Consider the following 20,984-nt stretch of genomic DNA (forward strand, 5'->3'; position numbering starts at 1 on the left):
CACTACCTGTCAGTATCTGTCAGTGACAGACAATGTTGGACACTATCTGTCAGTAACAAACAATGTTAGACACTAACTGTCAGTATCTGTCAGTAACAGACAATGTTGACACTGCCTGTCAGTATCTGTCAGTAACAGACAATGTTGGACACTATCTGTCAGTGACAGACAATGTTGGACACTATCTGTCAGTAACAGACAATGTTGACACTGCCTGTCAGTATCTGTCAGTGACAGACAATGTTGGACACTATCTGTCAGTGACAGACAATGTTGGACACTATCTGTCAGTAACAGACAATGTTGGACACTAACTGTCAGTAACAGACAATGTTGGACACTACCTGTCAGTATGAGTCAGTAACAGACAATATTGGACACTATCTGTCAGTATCTGTCAGAAACAGACAATGTTGGAAACTATCTGTCAGTATCTGTCAGTAACAGACAATGTTGGACATTATCAGTCAGTATCTGCCAGTAACAGACAATGTTGGACACTATCTGTTAGTAGCTGTCAGTACTAGAAAATGTTGGACACTCTCTGTCTTTATCTGTCAGTAACAGACAATGTTGGACACTATCTGCCAGTATCTGTCAGGAAGAGACAATGTTGGACACTATCTGTCAGTATCAGTCAGTAACAGGCAATGTTGGACACTATCTGTCAGTAACAAACAATTTTGAACCCTCTCTGTCAGTGCCTGTTTGTAACAGACAATGTTGGACACTATCTGGCAGTGACAGACAATGTTGGACACTATCTGTCAGTAACAGACAATGTTGGACACTAACTGTCAGTAGCAGACAATGTTGGACACTATCTGTCAGTATCTGTCAGAAACAGACAATATTGGACACTATCTGTAAGTATTTGTCAGAAACGGACAATGTTGGAAACCAACTGTCAGTATCTGTCAGTAACAGACAATGTTGACACTACCTGTCAGTATCTGTCAGTGACAGACAATGTTGGACACTATCTGTCAGTATCTGTCGGAAACAGACAATGTTGGACACTATCTGTCAGTTACAGACAATGTTGGACGCAATCTGTCAGTATCTGTCAGCAACAAACAATGTTGGACACTAACTGTCAGTATCTGTCAGTAACAGACAATGTTGGACACTATCTGTCAGTAACAGGCAATGTTGGACACTACCTGTCAGTAACAGACAATGTTGGACACTATCTGTCAGTAACAAACAATTTTGAACCCTATCTGTCAGTATCTGTCAGTAACAGAAAATGTTAGACACTATCTGTCAGTGACAGACAATGTTGGACACTATCAGTCATTAACAGACAATGTTGGACACTAACTGTCAGTAACAGACAATGCTAGATACTACCTGTCAGTATCAGTCAGTAACAGACAATATTGGACACTATCTGTCAGTATCTTTCAGAAACAGACAATATTGGAAACTATCTGTCAGTATCTGTCAGTAACAGACAATGTTGGACATTATCTATCAGTATCTGCCAGTAACAGACAATGTTGGACACTATCTGTTAGTAGCTGGCAGTACTAGAAAATGTTGGACACTCTCTGTCTTTATCTGTCAGTAACAGACAAGATTGGACACTATCTGTCAGTATCTGTCAGAAACAGACAATGTTGAAAACTAACTGTCAGTATCTGTCAGTATCAGACAATGTTGTCACTATCTGTCAGTGACAGACAATGTTGGACACTATCTGGCAGTAACAGACAATGTTGGACACTAACTGTCAGTAACAGACAATGTTGGACACTAACTGTCAGTAACAGACAATGTTGGACACTATCTGTCAGTATCTGTCAGTAACAGACAATATTGGACACTATCTGTCAGTATCTGTCAGAAACAGACTATGTTGGAAACCATCTGTCAGTATATGTCAGTAACAGACAATGTTGGACACTACCTGTCAGCATCTGTCAGGAACAGACAATGTTGGACACTATCTGTCAGTATGTGTCAGTAACAGAAAATGAAGGACACTATTTCAGTATCTGTCAGTAACAGACAATGTTGGACACTATCTGTCAGTGACAGACAATGTTGGACACTATCTGTCAATAACAGACAATGTTGGATACTAACTGTCAGTAACAGTCAATGTTGAACACTATCTGTCAGTATCTGTCAGTAACAGACAATATTGGACACTATCTATCATTATCTGTCAGAAACAGACAATGTTGGAAATTATCTGTCATTATCTGTCAGTAACAGACAATGTTGACACTACCTGTCAGTATCTGTCAGTGACAGACGATGTTGGACACTATCTGTCAGTAACAAACAATGTTAGACACTAACTGTCAGTATCTGTCAGTAACAGACAATGTTGACACTGCCTGTCAGTATCTGTCAGTAACAGACAATGTTGGACACTATCTGTCAGTGACAGACAATGTTGGACACTAACTGTCAGTAACAGACAATATTGGACACTATCTATCATTATCTGTCAGTAACAGACAATGTTGACACTACCTGTCAGTATCTGTCAGTGACAGACAATGTTGGACACTATCTGTCAGTAACAAACAATGTTAGACACTAACTGTCAGTATCTGTCAGTAACAGACAATGTTGACACTGCCTGTCAGTATCTGTCAGTAACAGACAATGTTGGACACTATCTGTCAGTGACAGACAATGTTGGACACTATCTGTCAGTAACAGACAATGTTGGACACTAACTGTCAGTAACAGACAATGTTGGACACTATCTGTCAGTATCTGTCAGTAACAGACAATATTGGACACTATCTCTCAGTATCTGTCAGAAACAGACAATGTTGGAAACTAACTGTCAGTATCTGTCAATAACAGACAATGTTGACACTAACTGTCAGTATCTGTCAGTGACAGACAATGTTGGACACTATCTGTCAGTATCTGTCAGAAACAGACAATGTTGGACACTATCTGTCAGTAACAGACAATGTTGGACACAATCTGTCAGTATCTGTCAGCAACAAACAACGTTGGAAACTAACTGTCATTATCTGTCAGTAACAGACAATGTTGGACACTATCTGTCAGTATCTGTCAGAAACAGACAATGTTGGACACTATCTGTCAGTAACAGACAATGTTGAACCTTATCTGTCAGTATCTGTCAGTAACAGACAATGTTAGATACTATCTGTCAGTGACAGACAATGTTGGACACTATCTGTCAGTAACAGACAATGTTGGACACTAACTGTCAGTAACAGATAATGTTGGACACTACATGTCAGTATCAGTCAGTAACAGACAATATTGGACACTATCTGTCAGTATCTGTCAGAAACTGACAATGTTGGAAACTATCTGTCAGTGTCTGTCAGTAACAGACAATGTTGGTCATTATCTATCAGTATCTGCCAGTAACAGACAATGTTGGACACTATCTGTCAGTGACAAACAATGTTGGACACTATCTGTCAGTAACAGACAATGTTGGACGCAATCCGTCAGTATCTGTCAGCAAAAAACAATGTTGGACACTAACTGTCAGCATCTGTCAGTAACAGACAATGTTGGACACTATCTGTCAGTATCTGTCAGAAACAGACAATGTTGGACACTATCTGTCAGTAACAGACAATGTTGAACCTTATCTGTCAGTATCTGTCAGTAACAGACCATGTTAGACACTATCTGTCAGTGACAGACAATGTTGGACACTATCTGTCAGTAACAGACAATGTTGGACACTAACTGTCAGTAACAGACAATGTTGGACACTATCTGTTAGTAACTGTCAGTACTAGAAAATGTTGGACACTCTCTGTCTTTATCTGTCAGGAACAGACAATGTTGGACACTATCTGTGAGTATCAGTCAGTAACAGGCAATGTTGGACACTATCTGTCAGTAACAAACAATTTTGAACCCTATCTGTCAGTACCTGTTAGTAACAGACAATGTTGGACACTATCTGTCAGTGACAGACAATGTTGGACACTATCTGTCAGTAACAGACAATGTTGGACACTAACTGTCAGTAACAGACAATGTTGGACACTATCTGTCAGTATCTGTCAGAAACAGACAATATTGGACACTATCTGTCAGTATTTGTCAGAAACGGACAATGATGGAAACTAACTGTCAGTATCTGTCAGTAACAGACAATATTGGACACTATCTATCATTATCTGTCTGAAACAGACAATGTTGGAAATTATCTGTCAGTATCTGTCAGTAACAGACAATGTTGACACTACCTGTCAGTATCTGTCAGTGACAGACAATGTTGGACACTATCTGTCAGTGACAGACAATGTTGGACACTATCTGTCAGTAACAGACAATGTTGGATACTAACTGTCAGTAACAGACAATGTGGGACACTATCTGTCAGTATCTGTCAGTAACAGACAATATTGGACACTATCTATCATTATCTGTCAGAAACAGACAATGTTGGAAATTATCTGTCATTATCTGTCAGTAACAGACAATGTTGACACTACCTGTCAGTATCTGTCAGTGACAGACAATGTTGGACACTATCTGTCAGTAACAAACAATGTTAGACACTAACTGTCAGTATCTGTCAGTAACAGACAATGTTGACACTGCCTGTCAGTATCTGTCAGTAACAGACAATGTTGGACACTATCTGTCAGTGACAGACAATGTTGGACACTATCTGTCAGTAACAGACAATGTTGGACACTAACTGTCAGTAACAGACAATATTGGACACTATCTATCATTATCTGTCAGTAACAGACAATGTTGACACTACCTGTCAGTATCTGTCAGTGACAGACAATGTTGGACACTATCTGTCAGTAACAAACAATGTTAGACACTAACTGTCAGTATCTGTCAGTAACAGACAATGTTGACACTGCCTGTCAGTATCTGTCAGTAACAGACAATGTTGGACACTATCTGTCAGTGACAGACAATGTTGGACACTATCTGTCAGTAACAGACAATGTTGGACACGAACTGTCAGTAACAAACAACGTTGGACACTAACTGTCATTATCTGTCAGTAACAGACAATGTTGGACACTATCTGTCAGTATCTGTCAGAAACAGACAATGTTGGACACAATCTGTCAGTAACAGACAATGTTGAACCTTATCTGTCAGTATCTGTCAGTAACAGACAATGTTAGATACTATCTGTCAGTGACAGACAATGTTGGACACTATCTGTCAGTAACAGACAATGTTGGACACTAACTGTCAGTAACAGATAATGTTGGACACTACATGTCAGTATCAGTCAGTAACAGACAATATTGGACACTATCTGTCAGTATCTGTCAGAAACTGACAATGTTGGAAACTATCTGTCAGTGTCTGTCAGTAACAGACAATGTTGGTCATTATCTATCAGTATCTGCCAGTAACAGACAATGTTGGACACTATCTGTTAGTAGCTGTCAGTACTCGAATATGTTGGACACCCTCTGTCTTTATCTGTCAGTAACAGACAATGTTGGACACTATCAGCCAGTATCTGTCAGGAACAGACAATGTTGGACACTATCTGTCAGTATCAGTCAGTAACAGGCACTGTTGGACACTACCTGTCAGTAACAGACAATGTTGGACACTATCTGTCAGTAACAAATAATTTTGAACCCTATCTGTCAGTACCTGTTAGTAACAGACAATGTTGGACACTATCTGTCAGTGACAAACAATGTTGGACACTATCTGTCAGTAACAGACAATGTTGGACGCAATCTGTCAGTATCTGGCAGCAACAGACAATGTTGGACACTATCTGTCAGTAACAGACAATGTTGAACCTTATCTGTCAGTATCTGTCAGTAACAGACCATGTTAGACACTATCTGTCAGTGACAGACAATGTTGGACACTAACTGTCAGCATCTGTCAGTAACAGACAATGTTGGACACTATCTGTCAGTATCTGTCAGAAACAGACAATGTTGGACACTATCTGTCAGTAACAGACAATGTTGAACCTTATCTGTCAGTAACAGACCATGTTAGACACTATCTGTCAGTGACAGACAATGTTGGACACTATCTGTCAGTAACAGACAATGTTGGACACTAACTGTCAGTAACAGACAATGTTGGACACTATCTGTTAGTAGCTGTCATTACTAGAAAATGTTGGACACTCTCTGTCTTTATCTGTCAGGAACAGACAATGTTGGACACTATCTGTCAGTATCAGTCAGTAACAGGCAATGTTGGGCACTACCTGTCAGTAACAAACAATTTTGAACCCTATCTGTCAGTACCTGTTAGTAACAGACAATGTTGGACACTATCTGTCAGTGACAGACAATGTTGGACACTATCTGTCAGTAACAGACAATGTTGGACACTAACTGTCAGTAACAGACAATGTTGGACACTATCTGTCAGTATCTGTCAGTAACAGACAATATTGGACACTATCTCTCAGTATCTGTCAGAAACAGACAATGTTGGAAACTAACTGTCAGTATCTGTCAATAACAGACAATGTTGACACTAACTGTCAGTATCTGTCAGTGACAGACAATGTTGGACACTATCTGTCAGTATCTGTCAGAAACAGACAATGTTGGGCACTATCTGTCAGTAACAGACAATGTTGGACACAATCTGTCAGTATCTGTCAGCAACAAACAACGTTGGACACTAACTGTCATTATCTGTCAGTAACAGACAATGTTGGACACTATCTGTCAGTATCTGTCAGAAACAGACAATGTTGGACACTATCTGTCAGTAACAGACAATGTTGAACCTTATCTGTCAGTATCTGTCAGTAACAGACAATGTTAGATACTATCTGTCAGTGACAGACAATGTTGGACACTATCTGTCAGTAACAGACAATGTTGGACACTAACTGTCAGTAACAGATAATGTTGGACACTACATGTCAGTATCAGTCAGTAACAGACAATATTGGACACTATCTGTCAGTATCTGTCAGAAACTGACAATGTTGGAAACTATCTGTCAGTGTCTGTCAGTAACAGACAATGTTGGTCATTATCTATCAGTATCTGCCAGTAACAGACAATGTTGGACACTATCTGTTAGTAGCTGTAAGTACTCGAATATGTTGGACACCATCTGTCTTTATCTGTCAGTAACAGACAATGTTGGACACTATCAGCCAGTATCTGTCAGGAACAGACAATGTTGGACACTATCTGTCAGTATCAGTCAGTAACAGGCACTGTTGGACACTACCTGTCAGTAACAGACAATGTTGGACACTATCTGTCAGTGACAAACAATGTTGGACACTATCTGTCAGTAACAGACAATGTTGGACGCAATCTGTCAGTATCTGTCAGCAAAAAACAATGTTGGACACTAACTGTCAGCATCTGTCAGTAACAGACAATGTTGGACACTATCTGTCAGTATCTGTCAGAAACAGACAATGTTGGACACTATCTGTCAGTAACAGACAATGTTGAACCTTATCTGTCAGTATCTGTCAGTAACAGACCATGTTAGACACACTCTGTCAGTGACAGACAATGTTGGACACTATCTGTCAGTAACAGACAATGTTGGACACTAACTGTCAGTAACAGACAATGTTGGACACTATCTGTTAGTAGCTGTCAGTACTAGAAAATGTTGGACACTCTCTGTCTTTATCTGTCAGGAACAGACAATGTTGGACACTATCTGTCAGTATCAGTCAGTAACAGGCAATGTTGGACACTATCTGTCAGTAACAAACAATTTTGAACCATATCTGTCAGTACCTGTTAGTAACAGACAATGTTGGACACTATCTGTCAGTGACAGACAATGTTGGACACTATCTGTCAGTAACAGACAATGTTGGACACTAACTGTCAGTAACAGACAATGTTGGACACTATCTGTCAGTATCTGTCAGAAACAGACAATATTGGACACTATCTGTCAGTATATGTCATAAACGGACAATGTTGGAAACTAACTGTCAGTATCTGTCAGTAACAGACAATATTGGACACTATCTATCATTATCTGTCAGAAACAGAAAATGTTGGAAATTATCTGTCAGTATCTGTCAGTAACAGACAATGTTGACACTACCTGTCAGTATCTGTCAGTGACAGACAATGTTGGACACTATCTGTCAGTGACAGACAATGTTGGACACTATCTGTCAGTAACAGACAATGTTGGATACTAACTGTCAGTAACAGACAATGTTGGACACTATCTGTTAGTAGCTGTCAGTACTAGAAAATGTTGGACACTCTCTGTCTTTATCTGTCAGGAACAGACAATGTTGGACACTATCTGTCAGTATCAGTCAGTAACAGGCAATGTTGGACACTATCTGTCAGTAACAAACAATTTTGAACCCTATCTGTCAGTACCTGTTAGTAACAGACAATGTTGGACACTATCTGTCAGTGACAGACAATGTTGGACACTATCTGTCAGTAACAGACAATGTTGGACACTAACTGTCTGTAACAGACAATGTTGGACACTATCTGTCAGTATCTGTCAGAAACAGACAATATTGGACACTATCTGTCAGTATTTGTCAGAAACGGACAATGTTGGAAACTAACTATCAGTATCTGTCAGTAACAGACAATATTGGACACTATCTATCATTATCTGTCAGAAACAGACAATGTTGGAAATTATCTGTCAGTATCAGTCCGTAACAGACAATGTTGACACTACCTGTCAGTATCTGTCAGTGACAGACAATGTTGGACACTATCTGTCAGTAACAAACAATGTTAGACACTAACTGTCAGTATCTGTCAGTAACAGACAATGTTGACACTGCCTGTCAGTATCTGTCAGTGACAGACAATGTTGGACACTATCTGTCAGTGACAGACAATGTTGGCACTATCTGTCAGTATCTGTCGGAAACAGACAATGTTGGACAGTATCTGTCAGTTACAGACAATGTTGGACGCAATCTGTCAGTATCTGTCAGCAACAAACAATGTTGGACACTAACTGTCAGTATCTGTCAGTAACAGACAATGTTGGACACTATCTGTCAGTATCAGTCAGTAACAGGCAATGTTGGGCACTACCTGTCAGTAAAAGACAATGTTGGACACTATCTGTCAGTAACGAACAATTTTGAACCCTATCTGTCAGTATCTGTCAGTAACAGACAATGTTAGACACTATCTGTCAGTGACAGACAATGTTGGACACTATCAGTCAGTAACAGACAATGTTGGACACTAACTGTCAGTAACAGACAATGCTAGATACTACCTGTCAGTATCAGTCAGTAACAGACAATATTGGACACTATCTGTCAGTATCTTTCAGAAACAGACAATGTTGGAAACTATCTGTCAGTATCTTTCAGTAACAGACAATGTTGGACATTATCTATCAGTATCTGCCAGAAACAGACAATGTTGGACACTATCTGTTAGGAGCTGTCAGTACTAGAAAATGTTGGACACTCTCTGACTTTATCTGTCAGTAACAGACAAGATTGGACACTATCTGTCAGTATCTGTCAGAAACAGACAATGTTGAAAACTAAATGTCAGTATCTGTCAGTAACAGACAATGTTGGACACTATCTGTCAGTGGCAGACAATGTTGGACACTATCTGGCAGTAACAGACAATGTTGGACACAAACTGTCAGTAACAGACAATGTTGGACACTATCTGTCAGTATCTGTCAGTAACAGACAATGTTGGACACTATCTGTCAGTATCTGTCAGAAACAGACTATGTTGGACACCATCTGTCAGTATATGTCAGTAACAGACAATGTTGGACACTATCTGTCAGCATCTGTCAGGAACAGACAATGTTGGACACTATCTGTCAGTATGTGTCAGTAACAGAAAATGAAGGACACTATTTCAGTATCTGTCAGTAACAGACAATGTTGGACACTATCTGTCAGTGACAGACAATGTTGGACACTATCTGTCAGTAACAGACAATGTTGGATACTAACTGTCAGTAACAGACAATGTTGGACACTATCTGTCAGTATCTGTCAGTAACAGACAATATTGGACACTATCTATCATTATCTGTCAGAAACTGACAATGTTGGAAATTATCTGTCAGTATCTGTCAGTAACAGACAATGTTGACACGACCTGTCAGTATCTGTCAGTGACAGACAATGTTGGACACTATCTGTCAGTAACAAACAATGTTAGACACTAACTGTCAGTATCTGTCAGTAACAGACAATGTTGACACTGCCTGTCAGTATCTGTCAGTAACAGACAATGTTGGACACTATCTGTCAGTGACAGACAATGTTGGACACTATCTGTCAGTAACAGACAATGGTGGACACTAACTGTCAGTAACAGACAATGTTGGACACTACCTGTCAGTATGAGTCAGTAACGGACAATATTGGACACTATCTGTCAGTATCTGTCAGAAACAGACAATGTTGGAAACTATCTGTCAGTATCTGTCAGTAACAGACAATGTTGGACATTATCTATCAGTATCTGCCAGTAACAGACAATGTTGGACACTATCTGTTAGTAGCTGTCAGTACTAGAAAATGTTGGACACTCTCTGTCTTTATCTGTCAGTAACAGACAATGTTGGACACTATCTGCCAGTATCTGTCAGAAACAGACAATGTTGGACACTATCTGTCAGTATCAGTCAGTAACAGGCAATGTTGGACACTATCTGTCAGTAACAAACAATTTTGAACCCTCTCTGTCAGTACCTGTTAGTAACAGACAATGTTGGACACTATCTGTCAGTGACAGACAATGTTGGACACTATCTGTCAGTAACAGACAATGTTGGACACTAACTGTCAGTAGCAGACAATGTTGGACACTATCTGTCAGTATCTGTCAGAAACAGACAATATTGGACACTATCTGTCAGTATTTGTCAGAAACGGACAATGTTGGAAACTAACTGTCAGTATCTGTCAGTAAGAGACAATGTTGACACTACCTGTCAGTATCTGTCAGTGACAGACAATGTTGGACACTATCTGTCAGTATCTGTCGGAAACAGACAATGTTGGACACTATCTGTCAGTTACAGACAATGTTGGACGCAATCTGTCAGTATCTGTCAGCAACAAACAATGTTGGACACTAACTGTCAGTATCTGTCACTAACAGACAATGTTGGACACTATCTATCAGTAACAGGCAATGTTGGACACTACCTGTCAGTAACAGACAATGTTGGACACTATCTGTCAGTAACAAACAATTTTGAACCCTATCTGTCAGTATCTGTCAGTAATAGACAATGTTAGACACTATCTGTCAGTGACAGACAATGTTGGACACTATCAGTCAGTAACAGACAATGTTGGACACTAACTGTCAGTAACAGACAATGCTAGATACTACCTGTCAGTATCTGCCAGTAACAGACAATATTGGACACTATCTGTTAGTAGCTGTCAGTACTAGAAAATGTTGGACACTCTCTGTCTTTATCTGTCAGTAACAGACAAGATTGGACACTATCTGTCAGTATCTGTCAGAAACAGACAATGTTGAAAACTAAATGTCAGTATCTGTCAGTAACAGACAATGTTGTCACTATCTGTCAGTGACAGACAATGTTGGACACTATCTGGCAGTAACAGACAATGTTGGACACTAACTGTCATTAACAGGCAATGTTGGACACTATCTGTCAGTATCTGTCAGTAACAGACAATATTGGACACTATCTGTCAGTATCTGTCAGAAACAGTCTATGTTGGACACCATCTGTCAGTATATGTCAGTAACAGACAATGTTGGACACTACCTCTCAGCATCTGTCAGGAACAGACAATGTTGGACACTATCTGTCAGTATGTATCAGTAACAGAAAATGAAGGACACTATTTCAGTATCTGTCAGTAACAGACAATGTTGGACACTATCTGTCAGTGACAGACAATGTTGGACACTATCTGTCAGTAACAGACAATGTTGGATACTAACTGTCAGTAACAGACAATGTTGGATACTAACTGTCAGTAACAGACAATGTTGGACACTATCTGTCAGTATCTGTCAGTAACAGACAATATTGGACACTATCTATCATTATCTGTCAGAAACTGACAATGTTGGAAATTATCTGTCAGTATCTGTCAGTAACAGACAATGTTGACACTACCTGTCAGTATCTGTCAGTGACAGACAATGTTGGACACTATCTGTCAGTAACAAACAATGTTAGACACTAACTGTCAGTATCTGTCAGTAACAGACAATGTTGACACTGCCTGTCAGTATCTGTCAGTAACAGACAATGTTGGACACTATCTGTCAGTAACAGACAATGTTGGACACTAACTGTCAGTAACAGACAATGTTGGACACTACCTGTCAGTATGAGTCAGTAACAGACAATATTGGACACTCTCTGTCAGTATCTGTCAGAAACAGACAATGTTGGAAACTATCTGTCAGTATCTGTCAGTAACAGACAATGTTGGACATTATCTATCAGTATCTGCCAGTAACAGACAATGTTGGACACTATCTGTTAGTAGCTGTCAGTACTAGAAAATGTTGGATACTCGCTGTCTTTATCTGTCAGTAACAGACAATGTTGGACACTATCTGCCAGTATCTGTCAGAAACAGACAATGTTGGACACTATCTGTCAGTATCAGTCAGTAACAGGCAATGTTGGACACTATCTGTCAGTAACAAACAATTTTGAACCCTCTCTGTCAGTACCTGTTAGTAACAGACAATGTTGGACACTATCTTTCAGTGACAGACAATGTTGGACACTATCTGTCAGTAACAGACAATGTTGGACACTAACTGTCAGTAGCAGACAATGTTGGACACTATCTGTCAGTATCTGTCAGAAACAGACAATATTGGACACTATCTGTCAGTATTTGTCAGAAACGGACAATGTTGGAAACTAACTGTCAGTATCTGTCAGTAACAGACAATGTTGACACTACCTGTCAGTATCTGTCAGTGACAGACAATGTTGGACACTATCTGTCAGTATCTGTCGGAAACAGACAATGTTGGACACTATCTGTCAGTTACAGACAATGTTGGACGCAATCTGTCAGTATCTGTCAGCAACAAACAATGTTGGACACTGACTGTCAGTATCTGTCACTAACAGACAATGTTGGACACTATCTATCAGTAACAGGCAATGTTGGACACTACCTGTCAGTAACAAACAATTTTGAACCCTATCTGTCAGTATCTGTCAGTAACAGACAATGTTAGACACTATCTGTCAGTGACAGACAATGTTGGACACTATCAGTCAGTAACAGACAATGTTGGACACTAACTGTCAGTAACAGACAATGCTAGATACTACCTGTCAGTATCTGCCAGTAACAGACAATATTGGACACTATCTGTTAGTAGCTGTCAGTACTAGAAAATGTTGGACACTCTCTGTCTTTATCTGTCAGTAACAGACAAGATTGGACACTATCTGTCAGTATCTGTCAGAAACAGACAATGTTGAAAACTAAATGTCAGTATCTGTCAGTAACAGACAATGTTGTCACTATCTGTCAGTGACAGACAATGTTGGACACTATCTGGCAGTAACAGACAATGTTGGACACTAACTGTCATTAACAGACAATGTTGGACACTATCTGTCAGTATCTGTCAGTAACAGACAATATTGGACACTATCTGTCAGTATCTGTCAGAAACAGTCTATTTTGGACACCATCTGTCAGTATATGTCAGTAACAGACAATGTTGGACACTACCTGTCAGCATCTGTCAGGAACAGACAATGTTGGACACTATCTGTCAGTATGTATCAGTAACAGAAAATGAAGGACACTATTTCAGTATCTGTCAGTAACAGACAATGTTGAAAACTAAATGTCAGTATCTGTCAGTAACAGACAATGTTGTCACTATCTGTCAGTGACAGACAATGTTGGACACTATCTGGCAGTAACAGACAATGTTGGACACTAACTGTCAGTAACAGACAATGTTGGACACTATCTGTCAGTATCTGTCAGTAACAGACAATATTGGACACTATCTGTCAGTATCTGTCAGAAACAGTCTATGTTGGACACCATCTGTCAGTATATGTCAGTAACAGACAATGTTGGACACTACCTGTCAGCATCTGTCAGGAACAGACAATGTTGGACACTATCTGTCAGTATGTATCAGTAACAGAAAATGAAGGACACTATTTCAGTATCTGTCAGTAACAGACAATGTTGGACACTATCTGTCAGTGACAGACAATGTTGGACACTATCTGTCAGTAACAGACAATGTTGGATACTAACTGTCAGTAACAGACAATGTTGGACACCATCTGTCAGTATATGTCAGTAACAGACAATGTTGGACACTACCTGTCAGCATCTGTCAGGAACAGACAATGTTGGACATTATCTGTCAGTATGTGTCAGTAACAGAAAATGAAGGACACTATTTCAGTATCTGTCAGTAACTGACAATGTTGGACACTATCTGTCAGTGACAGACAATGTTGGACACTATCTGTCAGTATCTGTCAGTAACAGACAATGTTGACACTACCTGTCAGTATCTGTCAGTGACAGACAATGTTGGACACTATCTGTCAGTAACAAACAATGTTAGACACTAACTGTCAGTATCTGTCAGTCACAGACAATGTTGACACTGCCTGTCAGTATCTGTCAGTAACAGAAAATGTTGGACACTATCTGTCAGTGACAGACAATGTTGGACACTATCTGTCAGTAACAGACAATGTTGGACATTAACTGTCAGTAACAGACAATGTTGGACACTATCTGTCAGTATCTGTCAGTAACAGACAATGTTGGACATTAACTGTCAGTAACAGACAATGTTGGAAACTAACTGTCAGTATCTGTCAATAACAGACAATGTTGACACTAACTGTCAGTATCTGTCAGTGACAGACAATGTTGGACACGATCTGTCAGTATCTGTCAGAAACAGACAATGTTGGACACTATCTGTCAGTAACAGACTATGTTGGACACAATCTGTCAGTATCTGTCAGCAACAAACAACGTTGGACACTAACTGTCAGTATATGTCAGTAACAGACAATGTTGGACACTATCTGTCAGTATCTGTCAGAAACAGACAATGTTGGACACTATCTGTCAGTAACAGACAATGTTGAACCTTATCTGTCAGTAACAGACAATGTTAGACACTATCTGTCAGTGACAGACAATGTTGGACAATATCTGTCAGTAACAGACAATGTTGGACACTAACTGTCAGTAACAGATAATGTTGCACACTACCTGTCAGTATCAGACAGTAACAGACAATATTGGACACTATCTGTCAGTATCTGTCAGAAACTGACAATGTTGGAAACTATCTGTCAGTATCTGTCAGTAACAGACAATGTTGGTCATTATCTATCAGTATCTGCCAGTAACAGACAATGTTGGACACTATCTGTTAGGAGCTGTCAGTACTAGAAAATGTTGGACACTCTCTGACTTTATCTGTCAGTAACAGACAATGTTGGACACTAACTGTCAGTAACAGACAATGTTGGACACTATCTGTCAGTATCTGTCAGAAACAGACAATATTGGACACTATCTGTCAGTATATGTCATAAACGGACAATGTTGGAAACTAACTGTCAGTATCTGTCAGTAACAGACAATATTGGACACTATCTATCATTATCTGTCAGAAACAGAAAATGTTGGAAATTATCTGTCAGTATCTGTCAGTAACAGACAATGTTGACACTACCTGTCAGTATCTGTCAGTGACAGACAATGTTGGACACTATCTGTCAGTGACAGACAATGTTGGACACTATCTGTCAGTAACAGACAATGTTGGATACTAACTGTCAGTAACAGACAATGTTGGACACTATCTGTTAGTAGCTGTCAGTACTAGAAAATGTTGGACACTCTCTGTCTTTATCTGTCAGGAACAGACAATGTTGGACACTATCTGTCAGTATCAGTCAGTAACAGGCAATTTTGGACACTATCTGTCAGTAACAAACAATTTTGAACCCTATCTGTCAGTACCTGTTAGTAACAGACAATGTTGGACACTATCTGTCAGTGACAGACAATGTTGGACACTATCTGTCAGTAACAGACAATGTTGGACACTAACTGTCTGTAACAGACAATGTTGGACACTATCTGTCAGTATCTGTCAGAAACAGACAATATTGGACACTATCTGTCAGTATTTGTCAGAAACGGACAATGTTGGAAACTAACTATCAGTATCTGTCAGTAACAGACAATATTGGACACTATCTATCATTATCTGTCAGAAACAGACAATGTTGGAAATTATCTGTCAGTATCAGTCCGTAACAGACAATGTTGACACTACCTGTCAGTATCTGTCAGTGACAGACAATGTTGGACACTATCTGTCAGTAACAAACAATGTTAGACACTAACTGTCAGTATCTGTCAGTAACAGACAATGTTGACACTGCCTGTCAGTATCTGTCAGTGACAGACAATGTTGGACACTATCTGTCAGTGACAGACAATGTTGGCACTATCTGTCAGTATCTGTCGGAAACAGACAATGTTGGACAGTATCTGTCAGTTACAGACAATGTTGGACGCAATCTGTCAGTATCTGTCAGCAACAAACAATGTTGGACACTAACTGTCAGTATCTGTCAGTAACAGACAATGTTGGACACTATCTGTCAGTATCAGTCAGTAACAGGCAATGTTGGGCACTACCTGTCAGTAAAAGACAATGTTGGACACTATCTGTCAGTAACGAACAATTTTGAACCCTATCTGTCAGTATCTGTCAGTAACAGACAATGTTAGACACTATCTGTCAGTGACAGACAATGTTGGACACTATCAGTCAGTAACAGACAATGTTGGACACTAACTGTCAGTAACAGACAATGCTAGATACTACCTGTCAGTATCAGTCAGTAACAGACAATATTGGACACTATCTGTCAGTATCTTTCAGAAACAGACAATGTTGGAAACTATCTGTCAGTATCTTTCAGTAACAGACAATGTTGGACATTATCTATCAGTATCTGCCAGAAACAGACAATGTTGGACACTATCTGTTAGGAGCTGTCAGTACTAGAAAATGTTGGACACTCTCTGACTTTATCTGTCAGTAACAGACAAGATTGGACACTATCTGTCAGTATCTGTCAGAAACAGACAATGTTGAAAACTAAATGTCAGTATCTGTCAGTAACAGACAATGTTGGACACTATCTGTCAGTGGCAGACAATGTTGGACACTATCTGGCAGTAACAGACAATGTTGGACACAAACTGTCAGTAACAGACAATGTTGGACACTATCTGTCAGTATCTGTCAGTAACAGACAATGTTGGACACTATCTGTCAGTATCTGTCAGAAACAGACTATGTTGGACACCATCTGTCAGTATATGTCAGTAACAGACAATGTTGGACACTATCTGTCAGCATCTGTCAGGAACAGACAATGTTGGACACTATCTGTCAGTATGTGTCAGTAACAGAAAATGAAGGACACTATTTCAGTATCTGTCAGTAACAGACAATGTTGGACACTATCTGTCAGTGACAGACAATGTTGGACACTATCTGTCAGTAACAGACAATGTTGGATACTAACTGTCAGTAACAGACAATGTTGGACACTATCTGTCAGTATCTGTCAGTAACAGACAATATTGGACACTATCTATCATTATCTGTCAGAAACTGACAATGTTGGAAATTATCTGTCAGTATCTGTCAGTAACAGACAATGTTGACACGACCTGTCAGTATCTGTCAGTGACAGACAATGTTGGACACTATCTGTCAGTAACAAACAATGTTAGACACTAACTGTCAGTATCTGTCAGTAACAGACAATGTTGACACTGCCTGTCAGTATCTGTCAGTAACAGACAATGTTGGACACTATCTGTCAGTGACAGACAATGTTGGACACTATCTGTCAGTAACAGACAATGGTGGACACTAACTGTCAGTAACAGACAATGTTGGACACTACCTGTCAGTATGAGTCAGTAACAGACAATATTGGACACTATCTGTCAGTATCTGTCAGAAACAGACAATGTTGGAAACTATCTGTCAGTATCTGTCAGTAACAGACAATGTTGGACATTATCTATCAGTATCTGCCAGTAACAGACAATGTTGGACACTATCTGTTAGTAGCTGTCAGTACTAGAAAATGTTGGACACTCTCTGTCTTTATCTGTCAGTAACAGACAATGTTGGACACTATCTGCCAGTATCTGTCAGAAACAGACAATGTTGGACACTATCTGTCAGTATCAGTCAGTAACAGGCAATGTTGGACACTATCTGTCAGTAACAAACAATTTTGAACCCTCTCTGTCAGTACCTGTTAGTAACAGACAATGTTGGACACTATCTGTCAGTGACAGACAATGTTGGACACTATCTGTCAGTAACAGACAATGTTGGACACTAACTGTCAGTAGCAGACAATGTTGGACACTATCTGTCAGTATCTGTCAGAAACAGACAATATTGGACACTATCTGTCAGTATTTGTCAGAAACGGACAATGTTGGAAACTAACTGTCAGTATCTGTCAGTAAGAGACAATGTTGACACTACCTGTCAGTATCTGTCAGTGACAGACAATGTTGGACACTATCTGTCAGTATCTGTCGGAAACAGACAATGTTGGACACTATCTGTCAGTTACAGACAATGTTGGACGCAATCTGTCAGTATCTGTCAGCAACAAACAATGTTGGACACTAACTGTCAGTATCTGTCACTAACAGACAATGTTGGACACTATCTATCAGTAACAGGCAATGTTGGACACTACCTGTCAGTAACAGACAATGTTGGACACTATCTGTCAGTAACAAACAATTTTGAACCCTATCTGTCAGTATCTGTCAGTAATAGACAATGTTAGACACTATCTGTCAGTGACAGACAATGTTGGACACTATCAGTCAGTAACAGACAATGTTGGACACTAACTGTCAGTAACAGACAATGCTAGATACTACCTGTCAGTATCTGCCAGTAACAGACAATATTGGACACTATCTGTTAGTAGCTGTCAGTACTAGAAAATGTTGGACACTCTCTGTCTTTATCTGTCAGTAACAGACAAGATTGGACACTATCTGTCAGTATCTGTCAGAAACAGACAATGTTGAAAACTAAATGTCAGTATCTGTCAGTAACAGACAATGTTGTCACTATCTGTCAGTGACAGACAATGTTGGACACTATCTGGCAGTAACAGACAATGTTGGACACTAACTGTCATTAACAGGCAATGTTGGACACTATCTGTCAGTATCTGTCAGTAACAGACAATATTGGACACTATCTGTCAGTATCTGTCAGAAACAGTCTATGTTGGACACCATCTGTCAGTATATGTCAGTAACAGACAATGTTGGACACTACCTCTCAGCATCTGTCAGGAACAGACAATGTTGGACACTATCTGTCAGTATGTATCAGTAACAGAAAATGAAGGACACTATTTCAGTATCTGTCAGTAACAGACAATGTTGGACACTATCTGTCAGTGACAGACAATGTTGGACACTATCTGTCAGTAACAGACAATGTTGGATACTAACTGTCAGTAACAGACAATGTTGGATACTAACTGTCAGTAACAGACAATGTTGGACACTATCTGTCAGTATCTGTCAGTAACAGACAATATTGGACACTATCTATCATTATCTGTCAGAAACTGACAATGTTGGAAATTATCTGTCAGTATCTGTCAGTAACAGACAATGTTGACACTACCTGTCAGTATCTGTCAGTGACAGACAATGTTGGACACTATCTGTCAGTAACAAACAATGTTAGACACTAACTGTCAGTATCTGTCAGTAACAGACAATGTTGACACTGCCTGTCAGTATCTGTCAGTAACAGACAATGTTGGACACTATCTGTCAGTAACAGACAATGTTGGACACTAACTGTCAGTAACAGACAATGTTGGACACTACCTGTCAGTATGAGTCAGTAACAGACAATATTGGACACTCTCTGTCAGTATCTGTCAGAAACAGACAATGTTGGAAACTATCTGTCAGTATCTGTCAGTAACAGACAATGTTGGACATTATCTATCAGTATCTGCCAGTAACAGACAATGTTGGACACTATCTGTTAGTAGCTGTCAGTACTAGAAAATGTTGGATACTCGCTGTCTTTATCTGTCAGTAACAGACAATGTTGGACACTATCTGCCAGTATCTGTCAGAAACAGACAATGTTGGACACTATCTGTCAGTATCAGTCAGTAACAGGCAATGTTGGACACTATCTGTCAGTAACAAACAATGTTGGACACTATCTGTCAGTAACAGACAATGTTGGACACTAACTGTCAGTAGCAGACAATGTTGGACACTATCTGTCAGTATCTGTCAGAAACAGACAATATTGGACACTATCTGTCAGTATTTGTCAGAAACGGACAATGTTGGAAACTAACTGTCAGTATCTGTCAGTAACAGACAATGTTGACACTACCTGTCAGTATCTGTCAGTGACAGACAATGTTGGACACTATCTGTCAGTATCTGTCGGAAACAGACAATGTTGGACACTATCTGTCAGTTACAGACAATGTTGGACGCAATCTGTCAGTATCTGTCAGCAACAAACAATGTTGGACACTGACTGTCAGTATCTGTCACTAACAGACAATGTTGGACACTATCTATCAGTAACAGGCAATGTTGGACACTACCTGTCAGTAACAAACAATTTTGAACCCTATCTGTCAGTATCTGTCAGTAACAGACAATGTTAGACACTATCTGTCAGTGACAGACAATGTTGGACACTATCAGTCAGTAACAGACAATGTTGGACACTAACTGTCAGTAACAGACAATGCTAGATACTACCTGTCAGTATCTGCCAGTAACAGACAATATTGGACACTATCTGTTAGTAGCTGTCAGTACTAGAAAATGTTGGACACTCTCTGTCTTTATCTGTCAGTAACAGACAAGATTGGACACTATCTGTCAGTATCTGTCAGAAACAGACAATGTTGAAAACTAAATGTCA

Source organism: Scyliorhinus torazame, chromosome 3 (assembly GCF_047496885.1).
Source record: "Scyliorhinus torazame isolate Kashiwa2021f chromosome 3, sScyTor2.1, whole genome shotgun sequence".
NCBI classification, from domain to species: Eukaryota; Metazoa; Chordata; class Chondrichthyes; order Carcharhiniformes; family Scyliorhinidae; genus Scyliorhinus; species Scyliorhinus torazame.